Consider the following 27,331-nt stretch of genomic DNA (forward strand, 5'->3'; position numbering starts at 1 on the left):
AGTCATGCAAGTGGCTTTAAATGATGATCACATCTGTTCACGTATGTCTATGTGTGTGTTGTTTGCATGTGTGCATGTGTATTATATATGCTGGAATGTGTGGGGCATAGATGTCCTCAACTGGATTTGCTTTCACAGAATGTTTCTGATTTTGCCTCATATTTTGGTCTGTTCCGCATAACATTTGTGTTTTTTATGGCAAGTGAACAATCATTAAATAATGGCATACATTTGAGATTTAGATTTAATAGCCTTCAGGAAAAAATGTGCTACTGCAATGCCTGTTATTCAAGCAACGTCCTAAATATGCAAGAGCAAACTCTGTCTCTGTTTTTGGACCTTTGTTCCTCGTTATTTCTTTACCTTTCTCCTTGATTTTTAAGAAAAGAGGTAGAGAGGTACATGAGGTGGCAACAGCTTGTACACCGTATTCTGGCAACACTGAGATGAGAAGATACATTCCTGTGTGACAGTTGTGTATTTATTCATACATATGATGACAATGTTTTGTGGTGTACAGTCACAGTCATACAAGTAGCTGTAATCAATGGTCGTATACGAGTTTGTTTGTGTATAACATATGTAAACATGTATACATGTATGTGGTGGAGCATTAGTGCTCTCAGCTGGCCCTGATTTTGCAGAATGTATATGATTTTTGCTTTATATTCAAGTCTGTTCCTCATAATGTTTGTGTTTTTTCTTAACAAATCAGTGATGATTGCAGTCAGTAAATAATGACAGAAACACGAGTTTCAGACTTAATAGCCTTCAGAAAAAGCATAGTAATGCAAAGCGTGCTGTAGGAAATTTCTAAGTTAAGGACAATATTTTCCTCAGAGGGGCTGCAGCCAACTGACATAGAGTGTCAGGTGCAGTGTATGACAGAAGAATGCAAAGGTGCGTCCAATACTACTGTATGGTATAGAATCCTGGGCAGTAAAGGCAGAGAAGATAAGCAAGGTAGAGGTGATGAAGATGAAGTGCCTGAGATGGTTGGTAGGATGCACACTGTGGGACAGACGAAGAAATGAGGACATAAGAGCAAAAGCCAAAGTAGCTCCAATTGCAGAAAAGGTCAAAGAGAACAGATTACCTTGGTTTGGACACGTGTGCAGAAAAGCAGAAGACAATACGGTGAAGAAGATTTGAGACAGAGAGGAAGAAGTTAAGGGGAAATGAATGCACCCAGCAAAGAGGTGGATTGATTGTGTGAGACAAGATCTGTGACAGTCAGTCATGTGTTGAAGAAGGCAGGAGTGTAGCACTGAATCAAGAGAGATAGTGACAATTAACATGACACCCTGACCCCATGTAGAAAATGGGTGAAAAAGGGGTTTGATGATGATTTTCCTCATGTTGGTCTTTTGTCCATCATTATTAATTTAGTTTTCTCCTTGATTCTTGAGATAAGAGGTTGAGAGAAGTTGGGGTGTGCAGTACATGCACACTGCATTCTGAGAGCAGTGAGCTGAGAAGACACATTCTGCTGTGAGAGTTATACATGTGTTCATTCAGGAGTTTGATCACAATGAAATGTGAGGTTATAATCAGTCAAACAAGTGGCTATAATTGATGGTCGTGTGTGTGTGTGTGTGTGTGTGTGTGTGTGTGTGTGTGTGTGTGTGTGTTAAATTGTTGTGGGCAGTTATGATGTTTATTTTATTACCAATTTGATATCTGAGGTGTACACAGTCAATAAACGTGAATTTAATCACAGTCAATAAACGTGAATTTAATCACTGGATACAGGGCTATTGGTTGGGCTGTGCTAGTCTGGGTAGAATGTGAGCTATAGCAGCTGATCATTTCCACAGTGATGACATGAGTAGCATTGCTGTCCCACGGCATGTGCTTCTCTGGTTGTGTTTTGTCAATGATTCCTTCTATGTGGAATCTGCATGTACTCCCTTTCTGTGTGTTTGATTATTATTCCTTCTGTGTGGTGCCTGCATGGACTCTCTGTGTTTGATTATTATTCCTTCTGGGTGGTGTCTGCATGCACTCCCTGTCTCTGTGATTGATTATTATTTATTTTATGTAGTGCCTGCATGCACTCCCCGTCTCTGTGTTTGATTATTATTCCTTCTGGGTGGTGTCTGCATGCACTCCCTGTCTCTGTGTTTGATTATTATTCCTTCTGTGTGGTGTCTGCATGCACTCCCTGTCTCTGTGATTGATTATTTATTTTATAAAGTGCCTGCATGCACTCCCTGTCTCTGTGTTTGATTATTATTCCTTCTGTGTGGTGTCTGCATGCACTCCCTGTCTCTGTGTTTGATCATGACTCCTTTTATGTGGAGTCTGCATGTCCTGCCTGTCTTTGTGCAGGTTTTATTCAGCTACTTTAGTTTTCTCCTCCAGACCCTCAGATGTATAATGTATGCCTGTGGCCATTTGTGATTTTAGTTTCATCTAACAGCAGAGGGGTACACAGAATGAAACTATCTCTTTTGGAGGGGTAGAGAGGAAGATACTATTCCCAGAGAGAATTTATACATCCTTGCAAGCATTTGTCATCTCACTTTATTGGGAACTACTGTTTTATTAGCTTTGAACATTAAGTTTTAGACACAACATATTTTTCCTTGAGAAAAAAAGAAATAAGGCAGAATTTTTTCCGTTAGTTATGATTTTTTGTTCAGGCCATCACTGAATGAAATGGTTAGTAGAAAAATTCTTAAGTTGCACCTCAAAGCAGCTTGAACCCTATGACTTCTCAGGGATTAGTGGCTCCAGATCACAGGCTTCAGTCAGTTACTTTCTCCACACTTATTTTTGTGGATTCTTGGCCCAGTAGGGTGTATTTAAAGGATGGAGGTTTATAGGATGACGTTTATATAGTCCTTGACATGGCTATAATGAGTGGTTCCTATGCGAGGTAGGCTGTGGATGAAAGTGACTGACCCCATCTGCCTTTTGATCACAGGTAACTGACCTGTCATAATAGGAAAGTGACTGACCGCATCTGCTTTTCAGTCACAGGTAACTGACCTGTTGTGATATGAAAGTGACTGACACCATCTGCTGTTCAATCACTGGTAACTGACCTGTTGTGATACAGCCCCACCCCATTCCAATTAGCCTTGTCTATTCAGTTGCCCTGCAACCCCTCACCCCTGCTTTGAAGTCATCTGTCACCAATGGAAGCTATGTAGATTGTTACCTGAAGTAAGTATTCATAAATATCTTCTGTTTGAACACACACACACACACACACACACACACACAGTATCTATCTCTACATACACACATACGCATACACACACACACACACACACACACACACACAGTATCTATCTCTACATACACATACACACACACACACACACACACACACACACACACACACAGTATCTATCTCTACATATACATACACACACACACACACACTATCTATCCCTACATACACACACACACAGAATCTATCTCTACATACACACATACACACACACACACACACACACACACACACACACACACAGTATCTATCTCTACACACACACACACACACACACACACACACACACACACACACACAGTATCTATCTCTACATATATATACACACACACACACAGTATCTATCTCTACATACACACATATGCATACACACACACACACACACACACACACACACACACACAGTATCTATCTCTACATATATACACACACACACACACACACACAGTATCTATCTCTACATACACACACACACACACACACACACACATATATATACATATACATATATATATATGTTTATCTTTTTTAGGTGTTACATACTAAAATTCCAACAGTGTTTTCCTTAGTAGCCACATTCTCTCAGCAGACTGCAACACGTTTAAGTTGTGCACTTTTCAAAAGGGTGCATTATTCGCAACCTGCTTTTGGTAACTTCATTGAGGAAGAAAGTTGGACATTAATGTTACATATTAGAGTTTCATAATTTATAGTTCATTTTGCCATAGAAAGCATGCTGATGAAATAACTGTTCCATTAATAAGCATATATACAGTGCATTAGCATAATATTTACTAACAAAAAACAGAAATGAGACCCTGCCTACCAGTGCAGGAAAGATCCAGTTTTGCATTGTCAAAGTGACATGTGTGATGATACAAACATAGGAAGCATTGCCCTCATAAGTCTGTGGAGAGTAAACATTTACGAGTAGGAAACAGAAAAATGAAACAACAGAATATCCAATAAATTGGATTTGCCAAGCAGAAAGCCATCCTCTCATGCCAGATGTAACAGAAAGACTGCAGGTATGTGCAAATAATGGTTGCATGTGATCTTTAAGCTCTTTCATGATTTTGTGCTTTACAGTGTGAGTGTAACTAGGGCTGAGTCGGTACTTTCTCATTCTGTGATCAATGTTCCATCCGGGTAACCAAACTGTAAATAAATAAAATAGACTTCATTATTTTTAATGTTGGTTTACATTTAAGGACAACACAAAATGTATAACATAAAAAAAAAATCACAGTTCATAGGTGTTTACTAAGCTGACAACCACAAAGGCCTTTTTAAGCCTAGCCATGCATACCACATTTCTGATAAGTTCTGACACCTTTGATAAGTGTAAGTAGAGACTTGGGAGATGAAACATTTACAAGTAGGGGTCTGAGAAATTAACCATTTACAGGCTGCCTGTGTCCATTAGAGACATAGATGTCAAACCAGGGATGAATTTCCGGTTCTCCATCCAGTTGTCCAAGTTACACCTGAATTGGTTTAGGGAGAAACTCTGCTTCATATGGATGGGGAACCTGTTCCAGACAAGGGGTAGTATCTGGGACACATACCTGTCACTTCAGCAGGTCGTATTTATATCACAGACAAAATGTAAGTCTTTAGAACAAGTAATTCTGGTGCTGTATGTTTAAAGGATATGTAGAAGGTCCATCAGAGTGAGGTATATAGATCTCCCATCAACAACCTGTAGGAGACAGAATACAGGAATAAGGGCCGTGGGGGTAGTCTGCATAGGACATGTTACTTAAGCCCTGTATTCATAGGTTCATAGGTAGGTACTAGGCTATTGGCCCTGGGGCCTATACAAGCCCAGCCAAAAAGGTACCTTGGCTTTTGCCACCCAAGAAAATTATTTTCCTGTGCCACTGTTGAGCAGAGCCTTTTCTTTTAGTAAAGAACCTTTGTGGATGTTCCACTTGTGGGATATGCCTGGTTAGGTTGCATTTTTCCATTTGAATTGCGTTTTTTCCAAAGCTCAGTTTAACAATTTCAGAATTCCACAATGCAGAGTTTTCCTTAGTAGTGGCTCAGTGAACAAAACAATACTAAAAAAAAAAAATCAGTCTTTTCTCCCAAGACTCTTTAAACCCTACAGGCAGGGCAGTTTCATAGCTTCTCTTTACAGAACAACTACTCTTTGTTTCTTTTCCACTTTAGGATACACCTAGTTTTTCACACGTAGTTCCCAGGAAACTCTTCTTCAGGTAGTTTTTTCAACCCAGAGTGCAGGAATCTGATCTCATCCAAACATAGTAGCAATCATGTACACATAGTGGCTGCCCTCGGTTAGATGTTATAGAGACCACCCTCTCTCTCTGATTTGCCTGTCTGCTCTGTGTATTTCCCTTCCAGAAGCCACCCTCTGGTAAAGGTAACAGTAGCAGACACAACACTACAATTAGCATGTGTTATCCAGTATCACCAATCACTACTATGCCATGAAATATATTTATTTTATTTTGAATTTGTTAACAGGATAGAACACTGAGCCCACTTTTACTAGCAGTTTTTGACTAGTATCCTTTTCTTTACTAGCAGTTTTTGACTAGTTTCCTTTTCTTTACTAGCAGTTTTTGACTAGTATCCTTTTCTTTACTAGCAGTTTTGACTAGTATCCTTTTCTTTACTAGCAGTTTTTGACTAGTTTCCTTTTCTTTACTAGCAGTTTTTGACTAGTATCCTTTTCTTTACTAGCAGTTTTTGACTAGCATCCTTTTCTTTACTAGCAATTTTTGACTATGAATAATGAGTAAAAATATTCTTTTACCAGCCCCACGTTTTGTCATCTTTTTCTGTTCAGCCACCCACCCCATCCAGCTTTATAAGCTTTGCTAGTTCTGTCTTTTTCTAATCCTTTGTTTCTTTATATATCAGTAAAGTTTCATTTTTCTTCTCAATAGAACTGCCTACATCTCCTCTGCTCAGTGCTTTGCTTCTTTAACTGCCCTTCCTGACAACAGCTGACAAAATCGTATACATTTTAGGTGGCAGCCTCCTAGCCTACAGAGAAGCTGTCTGTCCGTGATACCATTTTCAGAGTTCAAGATTGTGTTCTGGTGCTGAAAAAAGTTATGAAAACAAGAGCTTAGCATCCAGCAAACTGCTTGTCATTCTGCAGAGGGGAGGAATTCATGTGAAGATCAGGGTTTGAGCAGAGACAGCAGCCCCATATGGGTCATTTGGGCTGCAGTGGTCCTTTACAATGTACACTAAATACACAACCAGCATGCTGGCATCAAAGAAATAAGTAATCCAACCGAGGGATGTTTGGCTGAATCATGGATATAAAATACGAAGAAAAACCTGATCAAGGGAGCACCAGGACTGCAAGAGGGTGGGGCTGTTTACCCGAAGCATGCAGCAACCACTGAGATGAATATATTAAGCAAAGGGATGCACCCTCTCACACTTTTTTTTTTAATATATAAGTTGTATCAAACAGACTTTTATTTATCAATCAAATGCCAATTAAACAGACAAAATGTGCAGCATGCATTGATTACATCACAGGCCAATATTTCAAAAGATTTGTTCAAAGCAGATCTTTTCGAATCTGGCCCTTAGTGTAAGCCTGTTTATAGATAGACTTTACATCACATGTCACTTACACTGAGAGCAACTTTTGTAATCTGGCCCGAAGTATCAATACATAGATAACTTTCCAGGACAGGGGGCTTGTGGTGGGTACTCAGATCAAGAGGAGATGTTTCGCTCACAATGCTGAAGGTCCTAATGTTGAGGCTAAACGTGGCTGGCTGGGTGAGATACAGTGATCACGGAAGGATAATTCTGTCTTCATCATTGTTCATCTTGACAACTGATGGTCCTATCAATAGAAGATATAAAGGATGCCATGAGAATAAAAAAATATATTGCTGATTAAAAATAAATAACTGCTAGGAGACCTACTAAGCTATCCCTTTAAGAAATGTCAAGCTCCATTTGTCTGCTTAGGGGAATTATTGTAGAAATGTCCTTTACGTTATTCATATGACTGAAATGACAAAACCTTGTTGTAGAAGAATTGTTAGCAGCCATGAAAGTCATTCTAGAGTTTTGGGACTACATGAACGGTACCAATCCACTGACCCCATCCTAGAATCAAGAAATGATGAGAAACTGCAGATATTTGTTTACAAATGTTTTTGGTGTTGCCCCTTCCTACACTATCCACCATTTTCCTGTGACCTCTCAATCTCCTCAGCAAGACAGAAGCAAGAGATGATTTAAAAAGGCCTGCTGAACAGAGAGAGAGAGTGCCAATCCAGTGTTTTAAGAAAATGATTAGTTATTATGGTCTGCATACAGTATGCAATATGTCTTCAGTACAAAATAAAACAATAGTTAAGCCAATATTTAATAACATATTTTGCATATTTGTTTCTAATTTATTATAATGTATGTAAAGTAATGTAATACTTGCACCATTTAATGCTATATTTTTATATATCAGATTGGTCTCAGTTTTTAATAAGTTCTGTTGATTTTTTTTAAGTCCCTGGCTGTGGCTGATGTGGCTCCTTGAGCATCAGACCACTACCCTGGTTAACAACCAATTAATTAATAACCAGTCTTATTTGCAAACAATAGATACATAAATATACATACTTTATTTTTATTTTAGTTTGTTTACTTGGGGGTAGTACACTGATCACTGTAGACCATTTGCTGGCACTGCCTGGGTAAAAAGATTCACAAAGTAAATATCACAGAAGGTAGATGATCCCATACACAGTTGATACAATATATAAATAATAACATCATCAATCATCATCATCATCATCATCTTTTGGCTTTTCCTGTTAGGGATCGCCACAGCAGATCATCTGTTTCCATTTCTTCCTATCCTCTGCATCTTGCTCTGTCACATCAACCGCCTGCATGTCCTCTCTCACCACGTCCATAAACCTTATCTTAGGCCTTCCTCTTTTCCTCTTACCTGGTAGCTTCGAGCATCCTTTTCCCAATATACCCAGCATCCCTCCTCAGCACATGTCCAAACCAACGTAATCTCATCTCTCTTGCTTTGTCTCCAAACTGTCCAACCTGAGCTGACCCTCTAATATACTGATTCCTAATCCTGTCCACCCTCGTCACACCCAGTGCAAATCTTAACATCTTTAACTCTGCCACATCCAAATAATAACAAATAAATAATAAATAATAACAGCAGAGTAGAAAATCAATTGCAAATTAATTTTATTAGTAAATGTGAGAGGGAAGCAGCAACCGAGAGCAGAGGATCAAACTAGAAGTGATGTAGGTAATGAGGGAGTTACGTTATGTGCCCAGTGGAAAAGTACTTGCAGTCAGATTTTTGATGAAGGTGCCTTTTGAGTTCAGTTCTGAAGGTGGTGGCTTGCACATCACATGGCACTCTGATCATCTATCATATAAGGTACAATTAAAGTAGGTGAATTTCAAGATACAGGATTAATAAAAGAAACAGATAAGGCACATTAAATTACTTCATTAAAGCAGTCATTCAAATTCTCTTTTTTATAAAATGCTATCATAGTCACACCACAAATGTCCAATTTGATACCGTTTAACACAAAATACATATATTTTTAAGTTAATGCATTTGACTGATGTTTAAACAAAGCATTTGTCTCTAATTTACAACAAATGGCATATGAATGTTCATAAATAATTCTCAAGTGGTCTCTTCACTTAAAAACGGTCATAACTGAAACATGGCACATATCACCTACTGAGTTGCATTTAAAGTGGTCTGTTATACCAGACAACCTGTTTAGATGCTGTAAGCTCCAAGAAGGACCTCCAGTAAGACTGCAGCTCTCAAACACAGCATCCAGTGAGATTAGTTTAAGTAGGTGAATCGCCTCATGTTTGATAATGTTGTTCTTCATATACGATAATCGCAAAAGAAGGTTATCCAGAAAACTCCTGATGTTGCACCCTCTTAGTGTCTCTTAAAAATGCCATGAATCTCTGACGCATGATAAAGAAGGAACACCATGAATTTCTGATGCATGATGAAGTAACACCATGAATCTCTTATGCATGATGAAGAAGGAACGCCATGAATCTCTGACGCTTGATGAAGAAGTAACGTCATGAATCTCTTACGCATGATGAAGAAGATTGAAACACTTGCTAGTAACTATGACATGATTTTAAAATTTAAAAACAAATGCAATTTTAATTCAGATAAGTTAAATGTAGATCCCCCCATCGACTTAATGGACATTTAAGCATTAAACCTGAATTAGACTAGTGAAACTAAATTTTGGAATGGATCAATTTTCATTTTTTTTTTTTTTGTTTTTATGTAGTCATTTGATGTTTTATTAATTTGTTTTGCTAATCCTGTGTCTGGCTTTTCTAAAAAATTTCAGTGTTGTGCTTTTTATGGTGGATGTTCACAGAACCATGTGATATTTGAGGCTGTTATGCAAATGTTGGTTTAACTGTTGTTTTAAATCAATGTGAAAAGATCTAGTACTGTGTGGAGGCCATCACCCTTAATATTTTATTAAAATGTTGCATTTGACTCTTAAAACAGCATGCTTTTTTAATACGTTTTTTAGTCTGCTCAAGTCCAGCTTTCTTGTTTTGAGAGATAAGATACTGACATTCAAGCAAGATATGATCTTGATGACAGGAGAGACATTGGTCTCTCCTGGACAACCTTTAATCTACTCCTCTTATATGGGTTACATTGACATCAATGGTGTCCATGTGTACATGTAGAAACGTGCTCTCCCTCACTGGTGATGACCTGTCTGTATTCACCATTTATGTGTACATGTAGACACATGCTATCCCTCACTGGTGATGACCTGTCTGACATTGACATCAATGCTGTCCATGTGTACAAGTAGACACATGCTATCCTTCACTGGTGATGACCTGTCTGACATTAACATCAATGCTGTCCATGTGTACATGTAGACACATGCTATCCCTCACTGTAGATGACCTGTCTGACATTGACATCAATGCTGTCCATGTGTACATGTAGACACATGCTATCCTTCACTGGTGATGACCTGTCTGACATTGACATCAATGCTGTCCATGTGTACATGTAAACCCATGATCTCCCTCACTGTAGATGACCTGTCTGTATTCGCCATTCATGTGTACATGTAAACGTATGCTATCCCTCACTGTAGATGACCTGTCTGTATTCACCATTTATGTGTACATGTAGACACATGTTCTCCCTCACTGGTGATGACCTGCCTGCATTCACCATTCATGTGTACATGTAGAAACATTCTACCCCTCACTGTATATGACCTATCTGACATTGACATCAATGCTGTCCATATGTACATGTAGACACATGCTATCCCTCACTGGCGATGACCTGTCTGACACTGACATCAATGCTGTCCATGTGTACATGTAAACACATGCTTTCCCTCACTGTAGATGACCTGTCTGTATTCACCATTCATGTATACATGTAAACACATGCTATCCCTCACTGTAGATGATCTGTCTGTATTCACCATTCATGTGTACATGTAGACACATGCTTTCCCTCACTGGTGATGACCTGCCTGTATTCACCATTCATATGTATATGTAGACACATGCTCTCCCTCACTGTAGATGACCTGTCTGTAATTGACATCAATGCTGTCCATGTGTACATGTAGACACAAGACATCGATGATGTCCATGTGTACATGTAGACACATGACTTCAATGCTGTCCATGTGTACATGCAGACACAAGACATTGATGCTGTCCATGTGTACATGTAGACACATGCTGTCCCTCACTGTAGATAACCTGTCTGTATTCACCATTCATGTGTACATGTAGACACATGCTCTATCTCACTGAAGATGACCTGTCTGTATTCATCATTCATATGTACATGTAGACACATGCTGTCCCTCACTGTAGACGACCTGTCTGTATTCACCATTCATGTGTACATGTAGACACATGCTCTATCTCACTGGTGATGACCTGTCTGTATTTACCATTCATGTGTACATGTAAACACATGCTATCCCTCACTGGTGATGACCTGACACTGACATCAATGCTGTCCATGTGTACATGCTCTCCCTCACTGTAGATGACCTGTCTGACATTGACATCAATGCTGTCCATGTGTACATGAAGACACATGCTATCCCTCACTGGTGATGACCTGTCTGACATTGACATCAATGCTGTCCATGTGTACATGTAGACACATGACATCAGTGCTGTCTATGTGTACATGTAGACACATGACATCAATGCTGTCCATGTGTACATGTAGACACATGCTGTCCCTCACTGTAGATGACCTGTCTGTATTTACCATTCATGTGTACATGAGACACATGCTATCCCTCACTGTTGATGGCCTGTCTGACATTGACATCAATGCTGTCCATGTGTGCATGTAGACACATGCTATCCCTCACTGGTGATGACCCGTCTGTATTCAACATTCATGTGTACATGAGACACATGCTACCCCTCACTGTTGATGACCTGTCTGACATTGACATCAATGCTGTCCATGTGTACATGTAGACACATGGCATCAATGCTGTCCATATGTACATGTAGACACATGCTATCCCTCACTGGTGATGACCTGTCTGACATTGACATCAATGCTGTCCATGTGTACATGTAGACACATGCTATCCCTCACTGATGATGACCTGTTTGACATTGACATCAATGCTGTCCATGTGCACATGTAGACGCATGATCTCACTCACTGGTGATGACCTGTCTGACATTGACATTAATGCTGTCCATGTCTACATGTAGACACATGCTATCCCTCATTGATGATGACCTGTCTGTATTCACCATTCATGTGTACATGTAGACACATGCTCTCCCTCACTCTAGATGATATGTCTGTATTCACTATTACTTTGCTTGTTACAGGAAGTCCTCATCTTATAAAAGGGTCTACAACCAGGCAGGGAATATGCCCTTTTCCTATAACTGGTAATTCAGTGTTAGGTATCTCACTCCTGTCCTAACACCCTGGTACCTCCATCAATGTCCAGGAAGTGGTTTAAAATTTCTGTCAGTGACAACACCTTTACGGGTCTCAAGTACCACAACAATCTACTTTTTGTTTTCTCTTGTTTCAGGTTCATGAACACCAGCTGCTCCCTGTAATATGTGTGACATGATAGCTCTCATAGATGCAGGTAAACAGATTGTTTGTATGTACCTGCCACTGTAATATACTAAGTATCAATTCAGGGATTTAAGAGAAGATGGTCATTGAAGTTTGCATGGAAACCTCACTCTACTCATGCAAAAACCTTAGCATAAGAATATTTCTCAATAATGCAATGGCGTTAGTATGGGGACGTGTCTCACCTATGTTATGGGCTGAGCAAGGAGACATGCCTCACCCATGCAATGGGCCTAACATGGCAACACATCTCTGCATGTCACAAGCTTAGCACCAGCACATCTCCTTCATGCAATGAGCTTAACATGAGGGTATACCTCACTCATGTCACATGCTTAGCATGGAGACATGTCTCACTCATGTCAAGGGCTTAGCATGGACATGTCTCATTCATGCAATGGGTTTAGCATAGGGACAGGCCTCACTCATGTCATGGGCATAGCATTGGGATGTATTTCACTTATGTAATGGGCTTAGCATTGACACATGTCTAATTCATGTCATGGGCTTATCATGGGGATATGTCTCACTTATGTCATGGGCTTAGCATTAGAACATTTCTCAATCATGTTATTATATAGCATCGAGACATGTCTCACTCATGCAAGGGACTTAACATCAGCATATGTCTCATTCACATCATGGGGTTATATTGGGGACATGCCTCACTCATGTCATGGGCTCAAAATGAGGATGTCATACTCATGCAATAGGCTTAGTATGGGGACATGCCCCGCTCATGTCATGGGCTTAGCATGGGGACATGACAAGATTAATTCATGTCATGCCTTAGTATGGAGATATGCCTTACTCATATTAGGAGGGTACACGTGTAACTCATGTCATGGGCTTAGCATGGGGATATGTCACTCATGTCATGGGCTTAACATGACAACATACCTCATTTGTATCATGGGCTTAGCATGGGGATGGGGCATCATTCATAAATGCAATGTACTTAGCATGGGGATGGGGACATCAGTCATACATACATACATACAATGGACTTAGCATAAGGATGGAGGCATCACACATGCATACAATGGACTTTGCATGGGATGGGGACACCAGTCATATGTACAATGTACTTAGCATGGGGATGAGGACATCACTCATACATACAATGTACTTAGCATGGGGATGGGGACATCATTCATACACACAGTGCACTTAGCATGGGGATGGGACATCACTCATACATACAATGGACTTAGCATGGGGATGGAGACATCACTCTTATATACAATGGACTTAGCATGGGGTTCAGGACATCACTCATACATATAATGGACTTATCATAGGGATGGAGACATCACTCTTATGTACAATGGGCTTAGCATAGGGGTGAGGACATCACTCATATGTACAATGGACATAACATGGGGATGGGGACATCACTGTACGTACAATGGCTTTAGCATGGGGATACAGACATCATGCATACATACAATGGACTTAACATGGGATCAGGACATCACTCATATGAACAATGTACTTAACATGGGGATGGGGACATCAATCATATGTACAATGTACTTAGCATGAGGATGGGGACATCACTCATATGTACAATGGACATAACATGGGGATGGGGACATCACTATACGTACCATGGACTTAGCATGGGGATGAGGACATCATGCATACATACAATGGACTTAACATGGGGATGGGGACATCACTCATATGTACAATGTACTTAGCATGGGGATGGGGAGGGGGACATCAGACATACATGCACTGGACATAACATGGGGATGGGGACATCACTATACATACAATGGACTTAGCATGGGGTTTGGGACATCACTCATACATACAATGGACTTAAGATGGGGATGGGGACATCACACATATGTACAATGTACTTAGCATGGGGATGGGGACGTCACTCATACATACAATGTATTTATCATGAGGATCGGGACATCATGCATACATACAATGTACTTAGCATGGGGATCCGGACATCATGCATACATACAATGTACTTAGCATGGGGATGCGGACATCACTCATATGTACAATGGACATAACATGGGGATGGGGACATCACTATACGTACAATGGACTTAGCATGGGGATGAGGACATCACTCATATGTACAATGGACATAACATGGGGATGGGGACATCATGCATACATACAATGTACTTAGCATGGGGATACTTCTCATTAATCATGAACGTAGCATGTTAGATATCACTGAGTCATATGAAGAGCTTAGCATGGGGACACTGTTCATTTATGTAATGTGATTAACATATGTACATCACTTAGGTATAAAATAGGCATAGCACAGGCAGATCTCTCACTACAATGGGTTTAGAACGGGGATGTCTCTCATTCATGCAGCTGGCTTATAGTGGGAATGTCTCTCACTCATTCAGTTGGCTTACCATGGGAATGTCTCTCACTTCTACAGTTTACTTACCATAGGAGCATTTCTTTACTCGTGCAAGCATCTCTCCTTCATGTGATGGGTTTAGTATGGAGACATCTCTAACTCATACAATTAAGTTAGAATGGGGACATGTGCCATCCATGCAATGGACTTAGCATGGGGAGATTTCTTACTTTCATATATGGTGAGGTTAATCTGGGACAGCTGTCTCTTATGCAGTGGGGTTAGCATGAGGGCATTTCTCACTCATGACTTGGCTACAGCATGGGAATATCATGCACTCTGATAGGGACATTTCTCTCCTGTGCAGTGAGCTTAACATGGAACATCACTCAATCAGTCACTCATGTAATAGGCTTAGAATGTAATTATCTCTCACTCATGAAAGGGGTTTAGTATGGGGAGATCTCATAAACACAATCGGGTTAGCATGGGGGACATCTCTGATCCTGATAGATATCACCATTAAGTGTCCAGCCCAGATTTAATAGCCAGATCCACCTCCATGGCTGCCATGAGTGATGCTGGCAGGCAACAGTATTCCTCCCTCCAACATCTAGAATGTTTTATCAGTCAGATCATGTATGATGCATGCAGATACCTTACCCCTCAGATTTCATGCCAGCCTACTTGAGTCTCTGTTTAGCTTACATGCACTTTACAAAATGTCAACAGCATTACTGAGTGCTTGTTTTTCATCCACCATCTACCTTTGCCTGCACAGCACTCCCGCACCAACTCAAAGCAATCATTCTTAGACTGTCCACTGCATAAAGTTTGACCAGGTAAATGCTTATCTACTTGCAGACATTCTCAGCAGTTTTGTGTCCAGACATGGACTACCCACATTTCAACAAAGTACTTTTTCTTTAGTCAGTTGTGTTTGGAGGAAGACATCAGAATATGAGAAGTGTACTAATTGGTTCTCTGACAGAGTAGCTGATGCTTGGAACAGACTACCAAATTCCATTAAAGCAAGTACTAGTTTAGATGTTTTTAAGAACAGCCTGGACACATTATGGGAACAAGTGTTTTGGTATATTGGCAGGCTAGAAGGGCATTAATGCCTGTGCTTGAAATATTTGTATGTATGTATGTATGTATGTATGCATATATGTATGCTTGCTTGTGTCATGTATAAATGTGAAAAGATTTCCCTAATTTCACATCTCAAGTAATGAAAAAAAAAACTTTGCAAGAATTCTTTTGTAAACTCAGATCTCAGAAAGAAGGCAGCGCTGTTTACAAACGATATATGCCCAGTACAGCCCAGTACATATAAACTATACTGATGTCTAAATGGGCTATCCTGCAGCTGTGATTTTACCTTTGTTAGAAGGAAGAGCATCTTGAAAACAAAGCATTAACAGAAGTAAAACAAAACCTTGAAGGTGAGGAGGTGTACACATAATCCACTCAACACTGATAAATACAATGCAAGAATAATCTACTTTTGTTGACTGGGTAAACAGGCCGACACAATGGGCTTTGTTCATCTGTTTGATCAAGGCCATCAGTATGACAGAACAATTTACATAGCATGGTTTCCAAGAAGATGGGACAGATTCATTTCAGTGACAACAGTTAATGCTGAACATTTAAAGAATGCAAAGGTAATTACATACTAACATGAGCTGCAGATATACATCCTGTCAGTAAAAAATGTCAAGGTCTCACTCATGCAAACAGAACAGGCTTCTGTTTGGGTAACACCACTTCTGTCATATCAGGGGGACCTGGACATTTACAGTGATTGCTGCTGGTGGTCAGGATGTGGGAATGTTACGTGAAACGTCGAGGCATCACTTGTGACTTCCCTTTGGATAGCACCATTCCTGTCATATTAGATGGTCCTTGGCATTTATACTTATTGTTCCTGGTGGACCGGCTCTGTGTGTGCTGTGCAGGGGGTCCTCTTTGATATCTGAGCTGCAGTTCAACAGAATGATCTGATTACCCATGAAAGAGCTGATCTTTCTTGCTTTAGTAGAAACCTTCTTCTGTTTCAGTCCAATCATTTCTCATTGACCCACTTTGGTAGGTCCTATACAAAATAATATTTGTACTGTTTTATGTACAATTAAATTGAGTGCCTGGTCACTTTTGCCACTGGCTGGCAGTATAGCTTGCAGTGATGGGTATGTAATCCAAATCTGAGCTGTAAGCTGCATTGACTGTGTCTGGAGACTTAAAATGAAACCTTTCTTCCGATGACAATGCTTCAAGTGAGTCCTGCAGGGCCTCAGGATACTGTTTGGTTAGCTGGCACATCATTCTGTGTACCATCACAGTGTTGAAATCCTCTAAATCCTTACTCTAGCTCTGATGATTCAGTTTTGTAAGGGAATTCCAATTCTTGTTACCCTCATTTTCAAATGCACTCTGTAAATTCTGTGGATTGGAATATTCAAGACTTCAGGGCAACAATAAATAGCAGTGGCTCCTGTTCTGTTTATTAAAATCTTAATGAAGTAATATTTTTGTGACTTTATACGATTCTTTATTTTTTATCCATTCCAGTCAGATGATCTGTCTTCTTTCTCTTCAGCTAGAAAATTTAACAAGATATGGTCTCCATGAGGGCTAAGGCACTAAAAGCACCAAGCATACCCCATCCTTACCTCTCCTTCTGTCCAAAATATTTAAATTACTTTAATTACATAGGCCACAGACTGGGAGAGCTTTCCGGATGGCCCATCTTTCAAAATCCAAAAATACACCAAAAAACTGATGAAATAAAAAAATAAAATAATCTTTCAGAATATCAGAACTCTGGATACATACCTCTCAATATATTTAGACACACACACACACTCTTAGGTTCATAGTATATACTAGGCAAACGACCACCATGGCCTTTATAAGCCTATCTATGCAACCTAACCCAACTGTGTCCCCATGTACCTTGGCTGCCTATTAGAAGGGGTATGTTAGTTTGCAGGTGGCTAAGGGCTTTGTGTGTTTGAGGGGGTGCTAGTAAGGTAATATTTTACTTACTGTCTGCCTCTGTCCATTAGAGACATGGGGGGCAAGACCGTGAGTGAATTTAAGATTTCCCATCAATGTTATATTTGAATAGGGTCAGGAATAAACTCTGCTTTACATGGACGGTCAGCCTATTCTATAGCACGTGGATCCTTTGAGACACATATTGGTCTTGCTAGCACGTTCCGTTTATGTAGCAGGCAAAGTTTAAATCCCTGGATCTAGTGTTTCTTGTGCTGCTCATTTTGCGGATGTACAAAAGATCAATCGGGGCTGGCTCTGGGGATGCCTTATATGCCAGGTACATATCATCCGTCAGTAACCTGTAGGAGACTGAGTGTAGAGACAGGGCCTTAAGGCAATTTGTGTAGGACAGTGTGTTAATATGCTGGATTTCCCTAGTAAGGGACCTCTGTGAGTATTCCAACTATTGCAAATGCCTGGTCAGCTACATGCCAAAGCAGGCATTGTACTTAATGATGGATCTGATAACGTCCTTGGGCCTGGATGTCATACCCTTACTTATAAGTCGGGCAGCACAGAATGACTTGACTTTTTCTATTTTGGTTACTTGTTGGTCAATGACCAGATTACTGTCTACATATGTTCCCAGATCCCTAACTACAGGGTCAGCTCTTAGAGATGTTTAATCAATGGAGTAATTAGATTGTGTGGATGTTTTCCCAAAGGGCACTATAATGCACTTCTTGGCAGTGAGTCTTAATCTATGGCTTTGGCACCAGTCTTTTGTCTGTGTTAGGCCCTCCTGCAGGATGTTATTGTCATGGGGGGAATCTATGACAGCTCCTTTATTGTAGTCATTTATCAGCCTAGTTATCCAGAGGCCTTTGACATTAGCTTTGACTTCTGAGAAGTAGATGCACAAACAGGAGCAGGCCCAGCATGGAGCCTTGAGGTACTCCACTGGTGAATGGTCTCTTGGTGGAGGTGGTCTCAACAATCCTGACTTCTTTGTCCTATTTGTGAGCCAGCTGGCAATCCAGTGTGGTATGTAGGGATGTATGCCTAGTTCAGAGAGTTTGTCAACACCTAATTAGAGACAGTATCAAATAACTTAGCCAGGTCAAGGTGCACGGTATGTACCAGCTTCACATCATCTATTGCCTTGGTGACCCTCTCAAAGAAGTCTACCAGGTTAAGTAGGCAAGACCTTCCCTTGAAAAAGCCAAACTGAGATGGATCCAGTGTCTGAAGGTTGCCAACGTCCTTGTAAATCATTTCCATGATAATTAATTCCATGGCTTTGCATATTAGACTTGTCAGAATGATGAGTCTGTAGTTTCCAGGACTGGTTGATGGACCACCCATGTGAAGAGAGTTGACTGTTGCAGTTCTCCATTCACTTGATACATAACCTGTTTTGAGGTTGTAGTTGAAAATTCCCTGAAAGGTCAGTTTTAGGCAATTTAGGAAGCAACCTGGAATATTGTTGGGGCCAACTAAGTCAGTGCCTTTTTTTTGGCAATCAGTGCCAAGACCTGCTCCCTGCTGATAGTCGAAGGGGATATGCTAGAAGGGATTTTATAGAGGGGAGCAGAGGGGATTGGGGAGTGAAGTTTAAGTTGAATTTGTCAGCTACTGGATTCACATATCTCTCTGCTCAGAGAAGGTGGTGCCAGGTGCCATTTACCAGTTCAGCACACTGCTGTGTGTTACTTTTAAGGTTTCAGACATAACTGAAGAAGGTCATGTGGTTCTCCTTAGCCTGAGCGGCTATCCTGACCTCATATTTGTCCTTGCTGCATTTAATTACCTTCTTAGTTTCTTATTTAGTTTAATCAGTGAGTTCTTGTCTTTATGAAAGCACCTCTTTCTGATTTTGGCCATGTTTTTTTCTTTCCCTTTTGTTATATACCCTGTTAAGGCTGGAATTCCACCAGTGCAGTTTGCTTTTGGTGCTTGTTATGGGCTTACTTCTGGTAGGTACAGCAGCCACTATGCAGCCATTCACATGTTTTTGCAGGGTTTCTGCGAACAATTCTGCACAGATTGCTGTGATCTTGGTGTTTGGTGGCACTGAATTTCGGCAAACTGTCACTCAGTAGGATGAAATAGTTGCTAACTGCTACAGGTTACTAGTGTTTTCCAAGCTGACTTTTATTTCAAAGGAAAGAGCTCTGTGATGTGAACTCACCGGTGAAGATGTGACATGGGGTGTGTACAGTGCTCCCCCCTGCTGATGGTAGTTCTAGGTCCAGTATGTTTAAACCTCTGGTTGGGGTGCACACTATCTGGTATAGAATATTTATGTTAATAAAGTCCAGGAAATGTTGTGCTTGTGAGTCTGAGGCGGTGCATGTTTCCAGTCTATAGAGGGGTAGTTAACGTCACCCATGAAAAGGTTTTTTGGTTGAATAGTGAATGTCTCCAGTAGGACTAAGTATGAGTTGTGAGATTTTTGGGGCACAGATGGTGACCTATAGTTAGCAAGGATATGGCAAGGAACTTTATTTATGATGACTTGCAAGTGGGTGAACTGCAGGGCATCATCCTGTTTAACTACCCTGGAGGTATATCTGATGCTGCTGTAGACTGCGACATCTTGACCTTTAGATCCTGAGTGTGCTACTGTTAATCTAAAGGCATGGAAGGCACAATAGCTTGCACTGCCAGAGTACTTTCTGTGGCTTTAAACCAAGTCTTGGTAATGGCACAGATGTCTATATTTTCCAGAATAAGGAATGCTTGTGGGCTGTGGAGTTTCTTATTAAGGCTACTAGCATTCAGCAATAATACCTTAAGGTTGCCTTGAGCTTTTTTGGTATTTCCTAAAAAGGCTGTAAAGGGGTGAATAAAGTTTTGGCCAATATTTTAAAGCCTAAGGTGGACAGCTGCAAAGCAACATGGTCAGCTAACTATGTCCTCCCATGCTGACAAATATTGAATCCCCCTGGAATGACCCCAGAAACTAAGCCAGTAGTTAAAAGCAATCATTTTTGTTCATACTGTGGCATAATCTTTAATGTCTCTTTTCATATAGTTCAGTGAGATACATCTCAGGTCATTTACACCCACATGGACAATGATGGAATCATATTTATACATGTGGTACAGTGACTTAAGAGTGTGTGTGTGATATTGCAGATCCTGGTTCCAGATAAGCAATCGACCGTTATCTTCTCATTGTCTAGCCTGGTAATTGGGGCATCTGTATGTCACATCATGAATCCCCTATGACAAGAGTCCTAGGTAAAGTGTTTGCTGGCCTTATGGGCTCTCCTGGAGTGCCTCCAAACTTAGAGCTTCTGCCACAAAATGGATGATCATGAACTTCCAAACGTAAAAGGACAACAAAAAGGACTCTCAGGTGCAACTCGACAACAAACAACTAAGTCCCTTGCTAGTCTGCCCTTCCACAAGACAATTTAGAAACCACACAGTTCTAAAGTCTAACAGATAGAGAAAAAGAGTGATTTTTCTATCGTAAAAGTAATTAAGTGCTTTAAAAATGCAGTATACTGGACTTCCTGATGTAAAAGCAAAGCAGAGAGGACTCTCAAGTGCAATTCAACAACAAACAACTAAGTCCCTGGCTTACATTTTTTTTTTTTTGTCTCCCAACTCAGATAGACCAGGCCACCATCTACTGCCATTAGATGGACTATCCCAGTCCTTTTAATGTAACAGACTGTTATCATCTGCCTTACTCTGTAAGGGGCCTCTCCTAACCTCACTACCTAAGCATCTCAAGTTCACAAACCCACTCATCTCCTCATGATATCCACTGGCACTTAACATCTCCATTCTGGCCATGTCATATTCATAAGAGTTTATACAGTGTTCAGGCCAAAAGGCCAATGAGGAACACTGATTCCTTTGCAAATGACTTGTACACTTTGTTACCCCTCCAATTATCAAGTAATTTCTTAACTATATATATATATATATATATATATATATATATATATATATATATATATATATATATATATCACATGGTATATTATTCCATAATATGGTCATTCTGTTGGTGTGGAACGTATGCTTGAGTTTGAGTTACATCTCTGAGTGTTGAAGTTCCTGTTGTTATGTCTCAGGTTCCTGTTCTTACAGACAATGCTCATATTAAATATTGTTCTTCAAACTTGATCATGAAAACTATTATCTGCGGTTATTAACCTCCCTCATAAGTGTATATAACAAATGGAATATAACTTTAAGTGCTACATTTATTCCCATAATCAAGGTCCTTAACTGAAATAATTAATTTAGTACATTTTCTCTGTATATCTTATAAAGGATGTAGTTGCCCATGATTATCCATGCAAAGCACATTGCTGTATTTCGAAATGGGCCATATATATGATTTAAAAATTGTAACCACACAATTCTCATCTCTTATTATTAATGATCTTAAAATATAAAACAGTATTTCATGGCTTTGGCACTTGCCAATGATAGATGTTAAGCTTGCTTTTAGGCTTATAACTTTCTAATAAATCTTTTCTTTTATATATATATATATATATATATATATATATATATATATTGGTGTTATATGGGAAATCTTGCAAGAGTCTGGTATAGATCCATTTTTTAATAGTTCATTAAACAGCTTATATAAAACGGGTACTCATGTATCACACAAATTTAATATCAAAACTCCAGGAATTATATCTGATCCTATAGATGAGTCTTTGTTCATTTTTACCAAAGTATTTATATTGCATTTATAGAAAACATTTGGACACTCTCCTTGTAGAGTTATTTAAGGCTGATATCCACTTGGTGCAAACTTTTTGTTATAATTCAACACAAAGAAATTGTTAAACACATTTGCGGTTAACCATGGAGCACATCACTATGTTATTTCTTGTAAAAGTATTTATAATTGACAGTTATTTGATGAATTTATACAACTGTAAAATTATTTTTTTATTTGATGTTTATTTATTTTATTTATTTGACATTTGTTAACTGAGCTAGTCTGACTGGTTGAAAAAGCCCTTTTTTCAGCAGAGACCCTAGGTAAAAAGCTCCAAACAGATACAATGTGCAAAAACTTATACAAGTATGCCTACAAAAGATACAAAACTTAATTACAACAAGAGCTACAGTAGCAAGTCAAGAGTTATTAACAAAAAAGAATTAAAGAATTGTATTTACACAGAGAAACATTTACAATTACTATCTAGGGAAATTTTCATCCAGTTAAGGAATGACGTGAGCGTTACACAATATCTGATAAACTGAGAAGGAAAACAGGAGAAAAAAGAGGCTGAGGAGGAAGAGGTCAGGTTGGCCAAGGGCAGGGGCAGGTCCAATTACTAAACTTTTAATGATTTTTTTTAAAACAGAGAGTGTCAATGATGACCCTAAGGTCTGGGGGGAGTTTATTCCAGGAGCAGGCAATGGTGTGACTATACAGAAGTTTACCAATTTGCTTATTGGGCTAATATACCTCCAGGAGATGCTGGCCTGCACTTCGGAGACAATGTTTGGGGCGATAGGGGGAAATTAGGATACAGAGATCAGGGCAATGGGAGGAATTAGTATTGAGTGGGTGAGGTGGAGCTGTGGAAGTAGGAGGTGGTTATGTATTCCAGGCCACTGGAGATTTTTTTAGGGCAGTGCAATGATGGGAGAGGTAGGGGACATTCGCGACAAACCTAGAAATTTTATTGTAGGTGGATTCATGATTGGCCATGAGGTTACATTGGAAATTAGAGAGTATAGGTGCAGTGTAGAACAGAATAGGCAGTAGAAAAAGCTTGTACTAATGAACATTTTGTATCCTTCATCAGGTATTTTTTATTCCTATATAATAGGCCTAGTTTTGGTGTGTTTTTTGATAGACTGGTGAATCTGTACATCAAATTTGAGTTGATTGTCAATATAAATGCCAAGGAGTTTAGTATGGGTTTCCCTGAGATAGTGGCATTATCGAGAGGTGTGACTAAGAAGGAGGTTTTACAGTGCTGTAGAGATTTAGGGAGAAAAAGAAGTTTTGCTTTTTTCAGATTAAGTAAAAGTTTATTGCTTGTCAGACATTTTTCCACAGACGGGAGAGAGTCTTGGGTAAGGGATAGAAGGTGGGGGAGATTATCGGAGTGAGATATGACGGTAGAATCATCAGGATACGGTATTAGAGAGGAGTGGGGGCAAGATGTGTATCGATTATTTGTGAAGATGTTGAATAGGAGGGGCCCTAGAATGGAGCCTTGAGGCGCACCAGTATGAACAGAAAGGAAGGGAGAGAAGGCTCATAGCCATCTGACAGACTGAAGTCTATCAGAGAGGTAGCTGTTGAACCAGAGTAAGGTAGACAGAGAGAGATTGGGATGTTTGAGTTTGGATAGAAGCTGATTATGAGAGACAGTGTGAAAAGCTTTTGATAAATCAACGAAGATGGAAGAATGTATCATGAATTAGTCCAATTTCCTAATTATTTCTTGTTGTTCTGTTATCATTTAGTTATTTACTTACTTTATTATAAAGCAACTCATTCATACTTAGATATTTTTATATAGTTTGAATTTTCTACCTTTCTTGCTACGAATTCTCCATAATTCCCTAACGAATTCTCCATAATTCCCTAACAAATTCTCCATAATTCCCTGTTGCACCAAACTGGTTGTTTCCTTTTACTTGGGACTGTGGACAAGGTTTCTTCCACATTTGACAACAGATCCCCAAGTGTTTCATAACAGTCAATTATATAATTTTTAGTTACAAAGTTATTCCAATGAATATTTAGAATCTGGTCCCTCAATCTTCCATAGTCAATAAAACCATGTTTATAGTTTTTAACTGAACTCTTATTTATACTATGTCTAAGTTCAAATGCTATGGCGTTATGATCAGAATTCCCCAAAGGCATATTCACAATCACATTTTAACTAGACCAATATTATTTGTTACAACGTAATCCAAAATATGTTTATCCTTGTTTTATCAACAATAAGTTGTGTCATTCCATACAGTAACAACATATGAATAACGTTATATTCAAAAAGTGTTTGCCAGTAAAACTCTCTCAGGAGTAATATCCCCTAAAGGTATCATTATAACTCATGATCTTTTCATGTTTACACAAGTAACCAAAATGTCTCGCACTATCCATAACTGGAGTACGATAGCAAAGACCAATATCCTTAATTTGCACAATAATGTGTTCCATGTCAGGTATTTGTTTTATCTGAAAAGGCAGAACCATATATTGAGCCCACAATGTCACTCCACTGCCTCTATTCTTCTCATCCAAACATTCATATTTGGTGAAGTTACTTAAGACAAAGCCTGAAGTATCCCGGGATTCAACAATTGCAACCAACTTGTAATTATTATCTTGAATTAGACCAGTATACTCCCTGAATTTACTGCCCAAGCTTCTTCCATTGCAGTAATAAAATTGTATTAACTCTGTCATAATAAGTGGTTGTTTTATTAATTTGTGTCTAAAAAAAATAGCTTATGTAGTCTCTTATTTTACTTGAAATGAATGAAGCACCATAAAAATTCAAATGCAACATGACAGTGCTAAACCTCATTTAATCATGAAAATATTCTTCCCAATCTGTTAATAGATGTAATTTATATATCACAGCAAGCTTCAATCAATCACTGAATGTGAGCCTTCCTACACATGTAATCAGTTAATGAAATGGATAGAATTATTTTACTTAATACAAAATGTACCTTCCTATTCTTCAATGGTTCAACAATTTCTAAAACTTAAGTCTTCATATAGTTCAAAGGAGTATGCTTATGATCATTAACACAAAGCTCAGTGTTAGGCCACTTGAACCTATTTGGCCCAATAAAGCCCCGCTCCCTCAGGGGGCCCCCACACTAGCCTGTGACAGAATCATTATGCCTTATGTAACCCAGACATTTGCCTAAAGACACTGCAATACACTGCAAGGCCTTTTCCTGTTGTTAGTCTTTCTCTTGTAGTAGCTACAAGTCTCACTAGTGCAGCAGACAACATTTACTGGCAGCTCTGTACTACAGTCTAGTCTAGTGTTATTATTAGTGACTGTAGCTTTGTGCCTTTTATATGGTCACACTTTTAGCTACTAACACTTCCATAGTAGTCAGTTGCTGTTGCTGTGTGGTAACCAGGGCTTTCAACCACAAGCTGGATGGAGTAACCATCTGGTTTTCTGTAACACCCCAGTTACTGTCTTGGAAGATAAGACCTGGCTCAATTTTGAAACTGCTGCTGCAGTACTACATTTTCTTTGTTTTTTCTTTCTGACATTGGGTTTATTATTGGCTGCTAACAAATACAATTACAAGAAATTATTGTTTGATACTTAATGTTAGGATTAAACAAAAAATAACAACAGACACTGTCATCTGAGGTAGCTTCTGATCATCTTATCACTAAGACTTGGGATAGAAAGGTAACAATTCAGTAGTACAGCAAACAAATGCAGTCACAGCTAGGAGCAAAGTAATCCCTGGTAAATGAAACATTGTGGAGTGTGTGTGTGTGTGTGTGTGTGTGTGTGTGTGTGTGTGTGTGTGTGTGAGAGAGAGTGTGTGTGTGTGTGTGTGTGTGTGTGTGTGTGTGTGTGTGTCTCTGTGATGCTGTGTGTGTGTGTGTGTGTGTGTCTCTGTGATACTGTGTGTGTGTGTGTGTGTGTGTGTGTGTGTGTGTGTGTGTGTGTGTGTCTCTGTGATACTGTGTGTGTGTGTGTCTCTGTGATACTGTGTGTGTGTGTGTGTGTGTCTCTGTGATACTGTGTGTGTGTGCGTGCGTGTGTGTGTGCGTGTGTGTGTGTGTGCGCGTGCGTGTGTGTGTCTCTGTGATACTGTGTGTGTGTGTGTGTGTGTGTGTCTCTGTGATACTGTGTGTGTGTGTGTGTGTGTCTCTGTGATACTGTGTGTGTGTGTGTCTCTGTGATACTGTGTGTGTGTGTGTCTGTGTGATACTGTGTGTGTGTGTGTGTGTGCGCGTGTGTGTGTGTGTCTCTGTGATACTGTGTGTGTGTGTGTGTGTGCGCGTGTGTGTGTGTGTGTGTGTGTGTGCGCGTGCGTGCGTGTGTGCGTGTGTGTGTGTGTCTCTGTGATACTGTGTGTGTGTGTGTGTGTGTGTGTGTGTGCGTGTGTGCATGAATGCGTGCATGTTTGAGTGATCCTGTGAGTGTCTTTTCTGTGTCTGTGTGATTGTGTGTGTATGTGTGTGTGTGCAGGTGTAACAGTGGAGGAGCCATTTAGAAACAGAATTTGCTGGCTTTGTTATGCTATTAAGAAATTTAATCCTACTAATATGTTGTTTAGATACTCTATAAAATGTGAAGTATATGAAACATTCCTTTCAGTGGTGGAGTAAATATCAACATTTCCTAGAGGATGGAGTTAGCAAGCATACTTGGAATCCAGAGAAATACATTAGCAGATTCTCCTAAAAGCAATGCAAGGGCCAGGTATATATGACAAATCATCTATTAAAATTTTATCGAAACTAAGAAAGGCTAGGTTACGACATTATTACAAGTATTTTTAGTATATTTGATTGATTTTGAAAATTCTTGTTTTTTTGAACTTTTTGAAGGGGGCTTTAATATCA

General features: G+C 39.5%; 1 long non-coding RNA gene across 1 annotated transcript in view; it reads right to left on the reverse strand.

Annotated features, from left to right (window-relative positions):
• Positions 1–6,684: 6,684 nt before the first annotated feature.
• Positions 6,685–27,331, reverse strand: part of LOC122812879 — a 25,626-nt gene continuing 4,979 nt past the window's right edge. The window contains exon 2 of the long non-coding RNA XR_006366601.1: positions 6,685–7,085. This is a non-coding gene — a long non-coding RNA (uncharacterized LOC122812879). The remainder of the gene's footprint in view (positions 7,086–27,331) is intronic.

Source organism: Protopterus annectens, chromosome 10.part0 (genome assembly GCF_019279795.1).
Source record: "Protopterus annectens isolate FY-2018-M chromosome 10.part0, PAN1.0, whole genome shotgun sequence".
Taxonomy (NCBI): Eukaryota; Metazoa; Chordata; order Ceratodontiformes; family Protopteridae; genus Protopterus; species Protopterus annectens.